This window comes from Mauremys mutica, chromosome 2 (genome assembly GCF_020497125.1).
Source record: "Mauremys mutica isolate MM-2020 ecotype Southern chromosome 2, ASM2049712v1, whole genome shotgun sequence".
NCBI lineage: Eukaryota > Metazoa > Chordata > Testudines > Geoemydidae > Mauremys > Mauremys mutica.
This window is the reverse complement of record NC_059073.1, coordinates 236,226,008-236,243,530: the sequence shown is the minus strand read 5'-3', so window position 1 is coordinate 236,243,530 and position 17,523 is coordinate 236,226,008. Positions and strand designations below refer to the sequence as shown.

Here is a 17,523-nt window from a genome sequence, read left to right as displayed (position 1 = left end):
TCTGTGGGTGGAAAAAAATTGGTGGATGCTTAGCACCCACTGGCAGCCAGCTCCCTCCCTTCTCCCACAGCGCCTCCCACCCACTGGTGGCCCCACAGATCAACTCTTCCCCCTCCCTCCCAGTGCTTCCTGCCCACCACAATCTGCTGTTCCGCAGTGTGCAGGAGGTGCTGGGGGGAAAGGGGAAGCAGGGGGATGAGGTGAACTCGGGGGAGGGGGAGGAACTGGGCGGGAGGAAGTGGGGTGGGAAGAGGCAGGACGCAGGTGGGACTTTGGGGGAAGGGGTGGGATGGGGGCGGGGCCTGGAGATGAGCAGGGGGGTTGAGCACCCCTGGGGAAAGGAGGAAGCTGGCACATGCAAATTTAAATATCTGAAATCCAGAAAATGAGAAGTTAAGATACACGTCGCCTCTGTGGCAGTGCTGGTCGAAGCGTGGGGGGGAAGGGCCTGGTTTGGAGGAGGGGTGGACTGGGTGGGCCTGGCACATGGCTGGGGAAGCCTGGCAGAAGCAGGAACAGGAGTCCCCATTGGGGGTGGGTAGTAGGAGTGTGGGGCTCACCCAGTTCCATGTGCCGCTCAGGCTGCATAACCAAGGTAGCATGCAGCCCTCCAGTGAGCTGCTGCCTGGGATATGGGTACTCAGAGCAAGGAGCAACTTCTTACCTTTTAATGCCTTCTATAGTGCCAGCTAATGCTGCTGTACAACAAAATGTACAGATGGGGGAGGAGTATTAGGGATCACATAGCAGCCATGTTAGCTTAGCAGAAAGACCACGGTGTGACCTTAGGCAAATAATTTAATGGTTGTGCCCCGGTTTCCCTGAGAATGATACTTAATCGCATTTTTTTTAAAAAGAAAAACACTTGGAGAGCAAAAGATGAAAAGTGCTAGAGATGTGCTAACTACGTAGTGGTAGGAGTAGACTCAAACATAAGAGAATATTTCATATCTGTCTTGTCTCCCCATTTAGATTTCAGTGGAAGCAGTTGAAAATATAAGAACTGTGGCTTCATTAACTAGTGAAGATGCATTCTATGAGAAATACAATGCAAGTGTGAATGATCCATACAGGTAGGATTTGCTCTCAAACAATTCTGTTTTTTAAAAGCAATGAATACATATTTTCTTAATTTAAAACAACTCAGGATTTATTCATGTTACATTCATTTGCAGACTGAAAATATTAAACACATAAATGATTTGAAAAGATTTTGGCAGAGTAAAATGTATTTACTCAGTTTCTTTAAAATATCTTCTTAGACGCTATTGTGAGTGATGTAATATTTGTGTGAGAGAGAGAATGTAATGACCTGGTATAAAGTTTGTTTTAACATGAATATGGGATGTTTACTTGCTTCACAAGTCCTGCAGCAGAATGAGTTTCATAGGTCAAGTGACTAAGACTTTATACTACATAACGTCACCGTGTATTATGACTTGTACTACAAGTAAGGACTTGCAGGTCTTGAAATAAGGTGCATTTCTTTTTCCCATTTGGCCTTTTCAGTGACACTCGACAAGCTAACCACTGCAGGGGCTAATTTCTAATATCCAAAATGTCAGACATTTTCCTAGTCTCCATTTTATTTAAATGAAATGATCTACTATCCATTTTGTTTCTTTCCCCTTAAATATGTTTTAAGTAAAAGCAGGGATTGAAAAATGACAGTCCGCTGCCAATGACAGTTTTATGGCTCAATATTCTATAAACCATCAGTATGAGGGGGAAAAAATCTCTATTTAATTGGAGAAATAGGATTCTTAGATTTAGCACTTATCTCAAGTCCTGGCAGGTCATTGTATCACAATATTATGAATTATAGAGAAACTATTTTGGAAAACATTTTTAAAATGTATGAGCACTAGAGATGAATGAAAATCTGAATTTCTATCCTGTGGGAAATTCTAATATTTCAACCTCTGTTTTGCTCTGAAGTAGGATAAAATGTGAAAATATATCAATTTTTTTTCACAGAAAGAAAAGTTTTTGAAAAATTTCAATGTAGAAATGGCAAATCATTCCATTTTTGCATTATTTCTCCCATCAAAATATGTTTATATTCTCAAATAATTGAAATATTTAATTTTTCTTTTGTTTAACTGATCTGAAAGTTTTTGTTTTTATCTAGTTCAACATCAAACTACATATCCCTGTTTTGGAACATTGCCTCTCTTACGGGACGGGCTCCCTGGTTGGACTACATCTCCCATGATGCAGTGTGGTCTCCCCTCTGACTGAGTGACATAATGCATTATCGGAGTCCCATAGCTATGGGCGCAAAGCAGAAATATTCAGATCAAACCAACCCAGAATAAAATATTTTGTTACTTTTTTCCCAATGGAAAATTTGAAATGTGCAGAAATTGCATTTTCTGTTGAAAAATCGTTTTGTCAGAACTAGTACCAGAGTCTGTCACAGCAAGGTCTGCACATAATTAGAGTGATTTAGTTTTACCATCCCACACAACAACATTGGTCACCATTTAAAAGTCACCACTGTACAGTGGGGTCTGAGTTGCTACTTTTTCCCCTCTTGTACTCAGAGCAGGCAATATCTGCAGTGCTTCAGTTATGCTGTGTTGTAGACATTGACTTTTCCCTGGTGACCACTACATTTATACAAATTGTCCAAAAATCCAAGCATTCAAAGATTATAAGAGACTTATCGAAATTATCAATTTGCTTTGTGTCAGATTGCTTTGGCCATCCATAAACATTTTATTCTGGAAACCAGCATTCAAGTGTTAAAATGTTTTGAGTATTAAAGGTAACTTTATCAAAAGGTCCTATCCAACAAAGAAGCTAGTTGGGATGAAGGGATCTCATTTGCCATAAGTTCTCTCCAGCGGCACCTTCATGGAGGTCCTAGCATGCAGCTTTATTAATTATTATTATGTATTTGAGTGAGTGACGTATAGGGTTTGCCTCCCCTAATCCAAAGGACTGACCCAGCCAGTCTCTGCTCTTGGCATTTCATGACAATTTTTTCCTTTAACATAAATCTTTTCTTTTATCAGGGACTCTCTAACAAAAGCCCCCCTATATGGACTTACCTATGGAATAGCTCTATGTGCAATCTACTTTCTTGAGGCAGCAATCTTCAGATTCGGGGGATGGCTCATTGCTAATTGTTATACAAACTTTGAAAATGTATTTATGTGAGTACACATCAGTCCAAAGGCAGTGATTTCAGCACATGGTTATTGTGTATAGTCTAGTTACTGAGGCAATAGTGCAAGAGGTCCAACAGTTTAGAACCTGATGAGGAGTTCAATTCAGGCAGAAGGGTTATTTCTGGGAGAGGAAGCTTGAAATAGGTGTGTTGGCATGTATAGAGTCTGGCTCAGTTTATTTACTATGGAGAAACTTTTACTGCTGATAGTTCATTGCAGACAACGGGCTTTTTGAAATGCTTCTGTGTGGAGAAATTACATACCATTAGTCACCCATAAAAATATTGATAGCTGTAAACATCTGTTTCTAATCCTGTGTGTGTAATTTTACTAAGACAAAGTTCTAAAAATGTCACAATTATCAGATTTATAGATAGTGTTATGTCTGTTTGTTTTAAATAAGGAAAACAATATTTGTAATGTCTGAACAATAATAAAAAGTCTCTCTTTAGATGAACTGAAAGATGTTTTCTGTTTGGTTTTCAGAGCCCTTTTTTCAGTTCTATTTGGTGTTTTAAATGTTGGCCTGTCCACTTCTTTGGCACCAGATTTCAGCAAAGCTAAAGTTTCTGCCCAACGAATCTTTCAGCTTTTGGATCGGAAACCATTAATTGACAGCTATAGTGAAGAGGGTACAAAACTGGTAAGGCCATTCAGAAAGTCCTCGAAACTAACAAACCTGGTGGTACTGTATTGTCCTTAATTGTATTAATCTTGTTCAATTGCCTTTTGCAATGTCACAGAAGACAGGACCAGACAAGTAGGGTAAAATTTAACAGCAATAACTAAATAATTTTATATTTGCCCAGTACCATTTAATACCTTTTTGCTTGAGAAATTAACAGAATACTTTTAAGTGCAGTTCTGTTTTGAAAAATGACTGGAAGAATGACATTTCATTCACCGGTTCTGTCCGTTGGGTGTATTGTGAGGCCTTTTCTACACTACCAGGGTAAGTCGACCTAAGTTACTCTACTCCAGCTACGTGAATATTGTAACTGGGTTCTATGTAGCTTAGGTTGATTTACCGCCGTGTCTTCACTGTGCTGTGTTGACAGGAGATGCTCTCCCATCGACTTACCTTACTCTTCTCGTTCCGGTGGAGTACCAGAGTCGATCAGAGAGCACTCTGCTATCAACACCTGCTGAATTAATTGCTGCAGTATCAATCTTCCTGGTAGTGAAGACAAACCCAGAGTTATAACTGCTTTCTTTAGCAACACAAGTATGTTTTCACTGCTTTTTACTTCTGTAAACTAGGCAGCTGTGGGGGAGAGTGAGTTAGATTCTGTTCCTTGTGCATCATCAGCAGACTTGTTTGCTAAGTTCCAGTCAGTTACATCTGTGTAACAGAGAGTCAAGGTGCGTGAGTTGATATCTTTCATTGGACCAAATTCAGTTGGTGAGAGAGACAAGCTGTCAAGCTTACACAGAGCTTTTCTTCAGTTCTATATAAGCTCGAAAGCTTGTCTCTCTCACCAGCAGAAGTTGGTCCAATAAAAGATATTAACTCACCCATGTTGACTCTCTAATATCCTAGGACCAGCACAGCTATAACAACACTGCATACAACATTTGAGTAACCTCATTCAAGTCAAACGGTTTGTGCAAGTATTAATGAGGATGTAACTTGGCCTGCAGAACCTTTTATTGCTGGTGATTATACGAGAGATGGAAAGAACCCAGCTTGTCTCTCAAAGTCCAGCGTTGACAGTTAGAAACTCATCTTTGTATTTGTAAACTGAACCCCTTTCATATTGTCTTTCTGTGCTGTCCATAAATGTTTTTACAAGCAGAACCAGCCATTCAGAAACTTGAAATTGCTTTAGAATTCTAGCTTTTGGATAGTGGCCTCGGTTCAGAAAAGGACTCAAGCACATACTGTAAGCATGCCAGTAACTCATGTGCACAACTTTAAGTCACACATGTGCTTGACTACTTTCCTGAATCAGCTCCACATGCCCAGACTGCTAATGCTTCCGGGGAAATATCTTCTTGCGGAGAAAGACGTTCATTGAAAGTGAAACCACTCTGGGCCAAATCCTGATGCCAGTGAAGCAGCTGCCTTTGACTTCAGTGAAGCTAAGATTTGGCCCAAAGAATTTAAACCTTGAAAGTCCAGTTCTCTAGGCGCTGTAAGAGCCCATTGTACTCACAGTGCTGGTAATGTGGTCCTGAAGCTGTCTCATCCCCCAGGCAGCAGAGGAGGCTCCTACAGTCTCTCCTAACATCTCCTTCACTCACTCTTGTCTTCAAGTCTTCTTCCTTGCTACCTCATACTCAGAGCTTCCTTCCTACATAAAAGAGCCAATCAGCTACCCTTTCCCTATTCAAACCTACACTGAAAACATAGTTGTCCTTGAAAACTATGAATAATCCACCAAAGTAAAAATGTTTAACCCAATCTGAGATCTGATGTTCACCTTGTACTATGTTCATCCTGTGTACCATGTGTTGAACTTACACTATTTAGAGAGTGAACTCCCAGGGGCAGGAACTATGTTTTCCACACACAATGATAGTGTCTGGATTATATGCATCGATGACATCTAAGATAGGTATTAGGGTTGTTTACTTACCTAAAGTAATGATAGTCCTTGCAAACCAGGCTGAAAAGGAATGATATAAATGAGAGAGAGAGATGCAGAAAAGAACCACTCAGCAAGGAGGTCCTGTACACAGAAGATACCAATACAATTTCACTGCATATTTAAGCAACAATAAATTGACAAAAATGCTCTGGGTTTGAAAATGCCATACCATTTCCAACTGACTTGTCAACGCCTTCATTTAAATGACCATACTGAGTTGTGTTTGATGCTTCTGTACAAGATAGACAGGTCTTCTGTCATACATTTATATTTTCTACCATTTCTAGAGTCAGTTTGATGGCAACATTGAATTCAGGGACATCCATTTTGTATACCCTACAAGACCAGAAGCTCATGTTTTGCAAGGACTCAGCGTGAAGGTTAATAAAGGACAGACGCTAGCTTTGGTGGGGAGCAGTGGTTGTGGCAAAAGCACATCCATTCAGCTTCTGGAGAGATTTTATGACCCTATGGCAGGACAAGTGGTAAGAAGAGATTTGTGAAGCTGTTAATGCTTAGAGCTTATAAAACTGTTCTTCAAAGTATTTTACAAACATTAAATCATCCGCACAACACCTCTTTGAGGTGGATAAGTCTTGTTACAGGTCCGGGTACTGCAGAGAAGACTTGGGACTTGCTTAAGGTAGAGCCGGGAGTAGAACTTTGGATCTTCTGACTCCACATCCTGGCTCTAGATCACTAGATTGCATCTCTTTATTGATTTACTTGATATATTGGAGGGGACATTAGAATATACTTTCCATAATGTAACCTTTGTCACTAGTCCTCTAGTCATGTAAACATGACACAATGTGGATTCTTATTGGAGCTCTTCAACCATCTAGGTCTAAGAAGACCATGAACAGACTTCCTCATGAGATCTCTGGTACCTGACATCATCAGTAAAGATGGAAATTCTGTGGGCACAACTCATTATAGATTGGCAATTCAACATCTATTATGGAAGCTAGAAGAGTAGATGTGCAACAAAAAAAAATTCTGAGAAGGTTATCTGAGCTTCTTTTGAATTTTCAGAGTTTTGGTTCAGTTCAATTTTGGATGAAAGATCTGATCTATTATTTGATCAGAAGTGGTTTATTGACCACTTTACATTTACTGCAACTCTAACACAGGTCAGAGGATTTTCACAGATTCGTCTTTCACATTTACATTGTACACCTGAGGAGGAGTATTGCATTCTGCAGGGAATGATTTTTCTCTTTTTCTCTTTCTAATTTGCAGATGGGTTAGATACTAAGTCTTTGCACTTGCAATGGTTAAGGTCCAAATTGGGTATTGTGTCCCAGGAGCCTATTTTGTTTGACTGCAGCATTGCTGAAAATATCCAGTATGGAGACAACAGTAGGGTTGTCAGTCAGGAGGAAGTTGAAGAGGCAGCTAAAGCAGCAAATATTCACACCTTCATAGAAAATCTCCCAGAGGTAAGAGAAAATGTCTTTCCATTCTCAGTGTGGGGTAAATATTCACCATGACCTATCTAAGCAACTCCCATTAATGCAAAACAATATGCTTTTTCATTTATTTTCTTGTGTTTACTGTTCTCAAAGAGGAAAATAGGAAGCTGGTGTTTAAAAATGTAACTTGCAATAGGTATTAACACATATGCAGTCGTAATTAGCTAATTCAAATGCAAAATCTGAGCTCCAGTTTTCTTATTTTCCTCTATCACAGTGATGTTATATAACAACTATAAAAGAGACATTCAATTCTTAACTTTGCCAATTCTTTTTCCTTTTTTTGGCTGAAACTTTCTGTAGTTTTAGTCTTATCTGAAAGGTAAAATGTTTCAAGTACATTTTAACCTTCATGTTTGCCATGGACTTAGTTCTCAAAATGGAGAAATACCTTGGAAAAGCCCAAAGAAATTGGGCTTCCTTTAAAGTTACATGGAATTGAAGACAATTGAAAATTGAAATAAAAACAATATTTCTTTTTCATTACCACCTAGTTTTTGAAAATGTACTTAGAAGAAAGTTTTGGATGTGTAAGAATTAAAGGTTCATCTCCTGAGTGTGGATCTCTAGGGCCTTGAAATTATAAAAGTCTCTTGAGATATATATTTTTAAGTACAGGTGTCTTTGACTAGACACATCAGTGGTTGCACCACTTGGGAATTAGTCTTTTTCTAAGGCTGAAATGAATTTTCATTACAGAGCATTTATCAATATATGTAGCTGTAGATATGTATTTTTATTCAAACAGTTAAAATTGTTATAAGATATTAAAAATAATTACATTATTATTTTTCCTTCATAATGGAAATGCTTAATATAGTACATTATCTGCTATTAAAATATAACTTACTGTTTCTAACTTTCCTTGACAATGAATATTTACTTATACAGAAGTATAATACCCAAGTGGGTGACAAAGGAGCACAACTTTCTGGAGGTCAGAAACAAAGAATAGCAATTGCTCGTGCTCTAGTTCATAAGCCAGCAGTTCTGCTTCTAGATGAAGCCACATCTGCTCTTGACACGGAAAGCGAAACGGTTAGTAATATGCATTCTACCATTTGTAATACACACAAAATACCTGGTTCGAATTCTTCACTGCAAGAACACAGGCGCTCCATCTACAATACAATTTTGAAAGTTCCACAGAACAACCCTTAGCTCCCTCTCTGTCTACGGCCTGCTTTTTCAAGGTGTAGAGTGCCTTGAACTCCTGCTGTCTAAATTGGGAGCTGATGGTAGTCAGCAACACTTGGGGCTGGACAGAAAGTGGGATTTTCAGAACTCCTCATTTTTGGCCTGCCTCAGTTCCTTCAAAGTCAGTTATGAAGTCAATGGGACTTTTTGAATGGGTTCACAGTTAGACCAATGCTGAGCACTTTGAAAAATCCCATTCATAATTAGCAACGTTGAGTTTGAGACAGGTGTCTTCAAACAGTTGACTGTAATCTACTAGAGGAGGCCTTGTAAGGCAAGTCACCAGCTCCTTCCTCTTTCCTTCAGCCAGCAGCACTAGTAGCAAAGTGGGTCTCTTTCTGCACTATTTCCTGCTCTGTCTGGGGGAACAGGTGTTGCTACAAAAACCGAGAGGGATCCACTCTGCCAGTAGAACTGCTGGCTGTCAGGACAGAATGGAACAATGAAGAAGCCTCTGTCCGCTTCCCAGTCCTTTGAACCATCTGCATTCAGAGGGTAAGAGGTGACATGCAGGAGCAGCTGGCTTGGAAAAAAGGCTTCAGCAACACCTCCTACCTCTCAGGAGATGTTGTGAAGGGAAGAGAGAGTAATTAAGCTATCCTCTGCTGCTCAGCTGGCTGAGCTTCCTCACTGCATCCACCATCTCCAGGAGAGGAGGCAGACTCCATAGGGACGAATAAACTGTTCATTTGGATGGGGCTGCAGTAGAAGTGAAAAATGCCACCATGCAAACCACCATCCAGTTGTGAGCCAGATGTCAGGATCCTGAATTTTGGATTTTTATGGCTAACAAGAAGTGTCTGGCATTGCTGGTACTATCAATGAACATGCAAGTTTTAGTCATGTCTATGTATTTGGCTGGTCTGCTTTCTCCAAACTGATCTAAGTACTGTGCATGTCTAACTGACAAACACCTGGACAAGTGCATATGGCGGGGAGGACAGAGGAGGTTAGTTTCTCTAAATTTGGCGTGTAGTTGGAAACAGACAGCATACAGTATCAAATATAACACACACATTTGGTAAGTAGCCGCTATCACAGACAATTCATTATACCTCTGCAAATTAGTTGTGTTGGTCCAAACTAGATCCTTATGGACCTCATTCTGCTAGCCTTTGTTCATGAGAGTAGTCTCAGTGACTTCAGTGGAATTACTCACACAAATAAAGGTTGTAATATCAGGCCCCTGTGTTTGAGGCCTCCTTCATGCATAGGAAGTCCTGACTCCTAAACCCTAGTGAGGAACACCCAAGTGATAACGTGAACTATAAAGGCAAAGGTGTTACCTATAAAAGGGAAGATTCTCCAAGTAATAGTAAGTTTTTCACTGCATCTGTCTGCAGATTGTCCAGAAAGCCTTGGACGATGCCAGGAAGGGTCGAACCTGCATTATTATTGCTCACCGCTTGACGACCGTCCAGAACGCTGATGTCATAGCAATGATTCATAATGGAAAAGTAGTGGAACAAGGGACGCACAGCCAGCTGCTGGCAAAGGAAGGACATTACTATGCACTTGTAAATGCACAAGTTTCTCATTAACATTAATGTTACAAACGAATCTATTTATATAAATACACACACAACCACAGATAAATAATATTAATGAGGTGCATCCTTACTGAGATATCTGCAGGTTTAAAACACGTAGTAAAAAACAGAGCAGAGACATTTATTTCTTCGTTGTCTCACAGCTTTAGAGTTACTTAGTCCTATTGGTAAAATCCTTTGGGGCGTGTTGGTTAATTTTAAACTGCTTTTATATTAATGATTACAAGCCTTTCATGGAAATATATATTGACAAAATAGATCACAAACTGTTCGTTTATAAAGTATTCCTAAAACTTGTATTATTGACCTAACAGAACTTACTGGTTCTTTGGAAACCATTAAGGCTATTTCCAAAAGATTTAAAAATAATTATTATTGGCCCAATGACCATGATGGCTCCTTTTGGAGCTGATTAATGTCAACCATGTAAACAGCTATTTAACAAACAACTGTGTGTGGGGGGGTAGGGGTTACCATAGATAGATTTAAACATTTTTTTCAGCTTTTTCAATGGAGTTTTAGAAATGTTGATTGATCCATGTATAGTCATAGTGGTTTACACAGCTCTGTTATAATATTATATTATCAGAGTGTTTTCCCTTTAATATAGTTAACCATCATGCTTAAACAACAGTTGAGGAACATATCTCATCTACTTATTAAGAGAGAGAGAGACAGACTCGGGCAGCCCTGTTTTGGGTTTGCTTCTGGCAAACTCACCTTTTGGTTTGCCAAGGACAAAATCAAAACCACTTTTGGTTTTTGTTTAGTATTTACACCCTACAGGAGCTTGGAATATTTCACACTTTCAGATGCCTCTGCTTACTTGTGACAGACAGAAATTAAAAATAATTATAATGTCTTTTGCCCCTTTGTTTCCCTGCTTCAGGGTCTATGACGGGAAACAAAATATAAAACGTTTAAGCTTTGCTCTCACCCTCGCCAAAATACATGTGGTCACTCTTCCCCAATCAGCTTTTCTCAGCAGCTACCAGGAAAGGCTACTCCCACTATCGGCCATTGAAACCCTGTAGACACATTGGAAAGGGCTGGTTAGTTTCTGCTGGCACCACCATGACGTGTGCAGGAAAGTGACTTTTCACTTCTGGTTATAGAGAAATCAATGGCTGTTCTCACAGTATTTCCCCATTATCCAAACCGGAATCAAATGTCTCCCTTTGTCTGGTTTTGTTTTTACACTGGAACCAATTGTTAAGTCTGTTTACTGTAAAGGTGAAGCGTATAATAAAGAATGTGGAAAATCATTCAGTTATTACACGGAGAGGATTGCCAAACTTAGTTTATTTTAAGGCCATGCAATGTATGAACTATAGAACATCTGTAGTTAGTTAATGGGATCTCATAATCACATCAACACAGATAATGTAGAGTAGAGGCCAAAATGCTTCACTACTCAAGCTGCTTCCAATTTGATAACTTTGATCTTGTTTTAATAGAGCTGGGCAAAACATTTGAGGAGACATGCACAATTGGACGTTAAAGGTTTAGAAAAGGGCTTTGCTTTGGTCAACTGAGCGTACATATGAGCTGCCACATCCATTACATATGCTGTACAGGAAGATAATTGTACGTATACCTTTCTTGGCATGTTGCTTAATGTTGTTCATCAGTGCATTCTTCTGTGGCAATATTCAAGCCAAATTCAATCAAGTCTGTTCTGCTGGAAAAATCATTTTGAAATAAAAGACCAGCTGGGGTCAAGTATCAGGTCATTCTTTAAAATATTGTGGGATTAAAAGTGGCTAGGGCTAGAACAACCAGCTCTTGCTAGTTAGTATATTTTGGTCTATGCTTGGAGTGTGCTTTCAATGATGATGCTGATCTTACATGTGGAGAAAGGACATGGCTCTGTGGCTGCACCTCACTTCTTAAAAAATGAATCTGGAAAACCTAATAATAATAGGAGATATACCAATCTCCTAGAACTGGAAGGAACCTTAAAAGGTCATTAAGTCTAGCCCCCTGCCTCCACTAGCAGGACCAATTTTTGCCACAGATCCCTAAGTGGCCTCCTCAAGGATTAAACTCACAACCCTGGGTTTAGCAGGCCAATGCTCAAATGACTGAGCTATCCCTCCCCCCTGTATACATCTGCCTATAACCTCCCACTGTACACATCTGGCCTCTTCACTTGTATTTCGAAGGAGGAACTTTAACAGGAAAATGGCAAATACGATGAAGGTAAAATGGGTTGGTTCACTTGATCTTCCACAATTCGTCCACAATTCTACACTTCGTCTTCTACAATTCAACCAATATTTATTTATTTTCAATGTAAACATAATAAAACACACCAGTATCAGTCTCCCATTATAATTATAATCCAGAGCAATAAAACAACATAAAACAGCTAGTGACCAAGAAAACAGAACAAACTCTTCACTTCAGATTACCAACAGAAACCCCACACAATCAAATGCCTGTTCAGGTTTGTGGGCTGTGCTGCATAAATCTAACCAGATCTCTGTGTTGCAAGCTTTGGTAACAAATGATGGCCAAACACTCCCACTCATGTTGGCCATAATCAGCCATATTCTCGGTATCTTCTCCCAATCCACCATGATCACCCTCCACCAGCCTGCTGTCATTTTTACCCCAGTCTTACCCCACCACTGAAGGATACCCACCTGCATTCCAGTCCAGATCAGCTGGAGAGTCAGGCCCAGACAGTCTGCAAACTGGCCGAGATACTGGCCAGCAGTGAAGAGGCAAATATGGTATGAAGCCACCTTTGCAACTGACAAATTCTGGACCCAACAGGCAACAACTGGTACAAGACAGAGGAGCCACGCCGGAGGACCTGTAGGCTAAAATGGCATTTTAGCCCCACCCGCTTCTGTCTGGCCACAGCTGCTACACTAGGCAGCATCTTTGCCACTCTGCAGCACTAGATAGTATCTTGGCCAGTTTGCAGGCTGTCCTAGTTTTATAGGGACAGTTCCGATTTTGGGGTCTTTTTCTTATACAGGCTCCTATTACCCCCCAACCCCCATCCCAATTTTTCACATTTGCTGCCTGGCCCACAATGCTGGGTGTCATCAGCATTCCTGAAAAAACACCAGCCCACATCTACTCAGCGGAATTGGCTCTAATGGTGTCTCAAACCCATTGAAGAAGGGGGAGGGGGCATAAAACATGTATGTCACAATGTATGTTAGGTTAGTGCTAGGATGACCAGACAGCAAATGTGAAAAATTGGGACAGGGGTTGGGGGGTAATAGGAGCCTGTATAAGAAAAAGACCCCAAAATCGGAACTGTCCCTATAAAACTAGGACAGCTGGTCCCCCTAGTTAGTGCTTATCTAAGCATGCTAGGTTATTGCTAATATATGAAGTCCTGAGAGAGCAAACATGTGCCAAGGTTTTGGAGAGCAGCCACAACATAAATAACCATTCAACTCACCTGTAAATTCAGCATAAATTGCTGTCAAATTTGATTGACTCTTTGGGGTCAGGAATCAAATTTACATGGATACATGCGAATTCAAACTGCAGCCATGGTGAGGAGCATAGTATAAATACTTAGACACACTGACAGTAGGAGATGCCAATTCCGCTGGTGTTAAGGAGTTAAATGTCCTTGTATTCTTATTTGTGTTAGTGTAGGACAATCCCAATGGGTGCTGAAGTTCCCCATTCCCCTGATATCCAGACTTTTGGATTACCTGTCACCAGGTTGTCAGCCAAACAATTTCCAGAGCGGTAGCTGAGTTTAACATTTAGCATCGTTTCCTTCCCAAATGTTTCACCTCCTCTACAGTCTATAAAACTCCTATTCACACCAATCTCAAAACTGCAGAGGATTGTATAACTCCATCAAGAAACTACTTCGTGACGGCCTTACGGGGATAAGGAAGAATTTCATTGGACTCACCATTGGCAACCTTCAGATCCTTAGAAACTTTCTCCCTGTTAAAAACAGATTTGCTATAATTTAGAGAAATGAAAAAATAATGAGTTTAATCAATTCAGCTTAAATGCTAAATCAGTGTGTCTTTGTTTTCCAGGGATTAGCTTTGTGAGTCTAATTTAAATTCTGAGCGAGTTTATGAAATTCTGTGACACAATCCATGACAGGCAATAAATAATCTGTCTAGTCTTGGTTGTAATTGACATATATTGTGCCAATGACTTTTTTGCTTATGTGTTTATAATTGTGAATATGTCTGGCTAATGGAGAGCTTTTCGGTCTTATGTCATACCAGTAGTTAGGAAAATTCCTATCACTCAAGAGCTGGCCTGTTTAAATGTTAATGGGATATGAATTTACCACTTACGGTGAACCATGAGAATATTCTGCAGAATCGTAAAGGTCTATTCACCTGACGTTGCTGGAGGGTTTGAAGTGGAAGTGCTCTCAATGACCTTGTATGTCGTGTTGTTGTAGCCGTGTTGGTCCCAGGATATTAGGATATGTCTACACAGCAACTAGACACCCTCAGCTGCCCATGTCAGCGGAAACAGGATTGCAGGGCTCAGGCTGCGGAGATGTTTCATTGTCGTGTAGACTTCTGGGCTTGGGCTGGAGCTCGGGCTCTAGGACCCTGTGAGATGAGAAGGTCCCAGAGCTCAGGCTTCAGCACAATCCACACAGCAATGAAACAGCCCCGAAGCCCATGTCCTGCAAGCCTGAGTTGGCTGGAATGGGCCAGCCAAAGGTATCTAGTTGCTGTGTAGACATAGCGTTAGAGACACAAGGGGGACGAGAAAATCTCTCTTATTGGACCAACTTCTCTTGGTGAGAGAGACAAGCTTTCAAGCTTTGACAGAGCTCTTCTTCAGGAGGAAGAAGATCTCTGTGTAAGGACTGTGTAACCTCGAAAGCTTGTCCCTTTCACCACCAGAAAATAGTTCAATAAGAGCAATTATCTCACTCATCTTATCTCTCTCAAAGTCCTTGTCTACACCAGGAAAATAGCTACCCTTGTGACACAAAAATGCCTGTTCTTGATCTACATTAGAACTTACGCCATGGATAATAGATGCAATGGTGCTGAAAAACAGCTACAAAATACCCTAGTGCATCTACACTCTATACTTTAGTAAACGTGTTACAATAACTGCTGCTGCACCAGTGCCAAGCTGCTACTGTAGACTGAGATTGGTAACTTTTTTTACCACCTGTTCAGAGAAGGTTTTCATGGCATTGTGATAAAAATGCCCAAACTCATCTACACTAGCGCTTACAACATTGTTACAACCACTAATGCCGCTGCATTGTTAGTGCCAGTTGCTATCATACAGATACTAATTGTTCTGGTCCTAAAGGAGAAGGGGTTCAAATGACACATACAGAGATCTGGCAGTGTCTTGCTTCATTCTCCTACACCTGGAGAAAAAAGGGACACAATGACAGAGCAAAAGCTTTTCAAAGGAAGAGTCTCCATTTGAAGACAGGCTTTGCTTGCAGTAGAGAAATTTATCAGGCTGCTCACCCTGTAGCCTCGCACGCCTGTAACTTACTTCATGTCCACCCATATAAGTACTCCCACCGGGCACAGGCACTACAGCTACCATTTCATTTAGACTTATTTCAAGCAGAGCTAACTGTTGCATGATTGCCACTGTTCCAGCACCTGCCAGTTAAATGCCAGTTGATGTGGAACTCATTGCCATAGTAACCCTAATGGTAGAAACAGTCCTTTCACTACTAACACACACACTGTACAAGTCAGTGGTTAAGGGGCTTGGATGGAGCACTTTCTGCAGCCCAGTGTCTCCCACAATTCTGGGCATCCAGGCTGCTCTCTCTCTGCAGCTTTGTGGAGGCAGATCAGCTCCACACACTCTGGCCATACCTCCTCTGCTCCTGCTTGCTGCCAGATTCTCTGCCTCCACTGCACCAGACTGGGGCAGTTGCTGTTGCTCCTGCCTGTACTTTGCAATTTGAGCTGTTTCTGCCCAGCTTTTGGGCAGTGGGGAGCAGCCTTCTCCTTCTCCAAGATTCCTCTCCTTCCTGGATCAGTTAACTGCTTGGGGGATTAACCTCCCCTTGCATGCATGGCAGAGTAGTCAAAATGCACAAGGTTTAATCCAAGAAGTGCTCTATGGGTGAGGCTGCCTGCTTCCAGCCTTTCCCTTCCTCCTTGACTCTGTTAGGTCCTGAGGCTAGGAGTCGGACAGGTAGGTGGGTTCCCTTACCCACTGTGGTGGGGTGCCTGCCCCACACTGGTCTCTAAGGGGTTAATAGAGCCCAAGGAAGGCTATAAAAGAGGCAACCAATCAGAGAAGGGCTGCAGGGAGCAGCCAAGCAGGGCCAAGCAGGCCCATATAAAAAGGGAGCTGCAGGGCAGAGGAGGGCAGTTCTCTGCTGGGAGGCCAGTGGGGAAAGACTTTGTCTCTGGAGGGCTGAGAGAATTGCCAGCACCCTGGACAGAGCAGTGCTCCGAGCAGGGACTGGGGAGCAAGAGACAGCTCCTGGCTGGCTACTGGAGTTTACAGGCTGAGGCCCTGAGACAAGGGCAAAGAGGATGCTGGGGCCACGAGTAAGTGGCCAGACAATTTGCTGCAGTTGCCAGTAAGGGAAGTGGCTGAACAGAGGACTGCAGGTTCCCCAGAAGGGGGGAACCCCATGTGTGGCAAGGCCGGAGGGCTGTGTCGCTGAAGAGGTTGCTGTGGTCCTTTCAGAGATGTGGGTCCTGGAGCAGCAGTGACAGCTGCGAGGCACCACCCGAAGAGTGTGCACTGCCATGAAGGGTTAATTCAAAAGACCTCCAGCAGGAGGTGCCAGAGTGGTGAGCAAACCCCATTACACCCACCAAGGCAGCCACAACCCCAACAGGGATAAAATGGACCAGGAACCTGGGTATAGACCAGTGAGAGGCTCCATAAGCAAGGAGGGGGGGAGGGATAGCTCAGTGGTTTGAGCATGAGCCTGCTAAACCCAGGGTTGTGAATTCAATCCTTGAGTGGGCCATTTAGGGATCTGGGGCAAAAATCTGGGGATTGCTGTGCATGCTTTGAGCAGGGTGTTGGACTAGATGATCTCCTGAGGTCCCTTCCAACCCTGATATTCTGTGATCCTATGAGGATTCTCCCTGACCACTCTATTCAGGGGGTAAGTCCCAGAACAAAGAGGGGAAACTTGGAGGGCCACAAAGCCTTCCCAAAGTCTAAAAATGGGTTCTCAGAGCCCCAGGGAAAGAAGCAGGGCTTCTAATCAGCTCCTACTCCCTCCTAAGCTGACCAGGAGGAACGGGTCCCAGCAGGAGAGGATTCTGAGGCAGACCTTTCAAGAGTGCTGTAGAACCTATGGGAGGCAAGCAGCAAAAGACTTCTGCAGCAGAGCATCTATGCTCCCAAAGCACCCTAAAAAGGTTCCAAAGAGGGAAAGAAAAGGCACACACAAAAAAAAATCCAGGAGACAGACTCCTCTGACTCTCCTCCTCCACTGAGGAAGGTGAGCTGTCTGGTTCTGAATCCAGACAGAAAGGGTGGGAATGCAGCAATTTTCCCCCCTTTGAAATTTCAAGCTGTGTGCAATAATGTTTCCATGATTCACATCAAGCCTGAG

The 17,523-nt window shown here is 41.9% G+C and overlaps 1 long non-coding RNA gene across 1 annotated transcript in view; it reads right to left on the bottom strand.

Annotated features, from left to right (window-relative positions):
* The window catches only part of LOC123364000, a 32,215-nt gene extending 16,628 nt beyond the window's left edge, over positions 1 to 15,587 (bottom strand). Inside the window, exons 1-5 of the long non-coding RNA XR_006576963.1 lie at positions 15,474 to 15,587; positions 13,885 to 13,919; positions 10,927 to 11,017; positions 9,726 to 9,923; positions 5,333 to 5,470 (exon numbers count right to left, since the gene is read on the bottom strand). This is a non-coding gene — a long non-coding RNA (uncharacterized LOC123364000). The remainder of the gene's footprint in view (positions 1 to 5,332; positions 5,471 to 9,725; positions 9,924 to 10,926; positions 11,018 to 13,884; positions 13,920 to 15,473) is intronic.
* Positions 15,588 to 17,523: the final 1,936 nt, after the last annotated feature.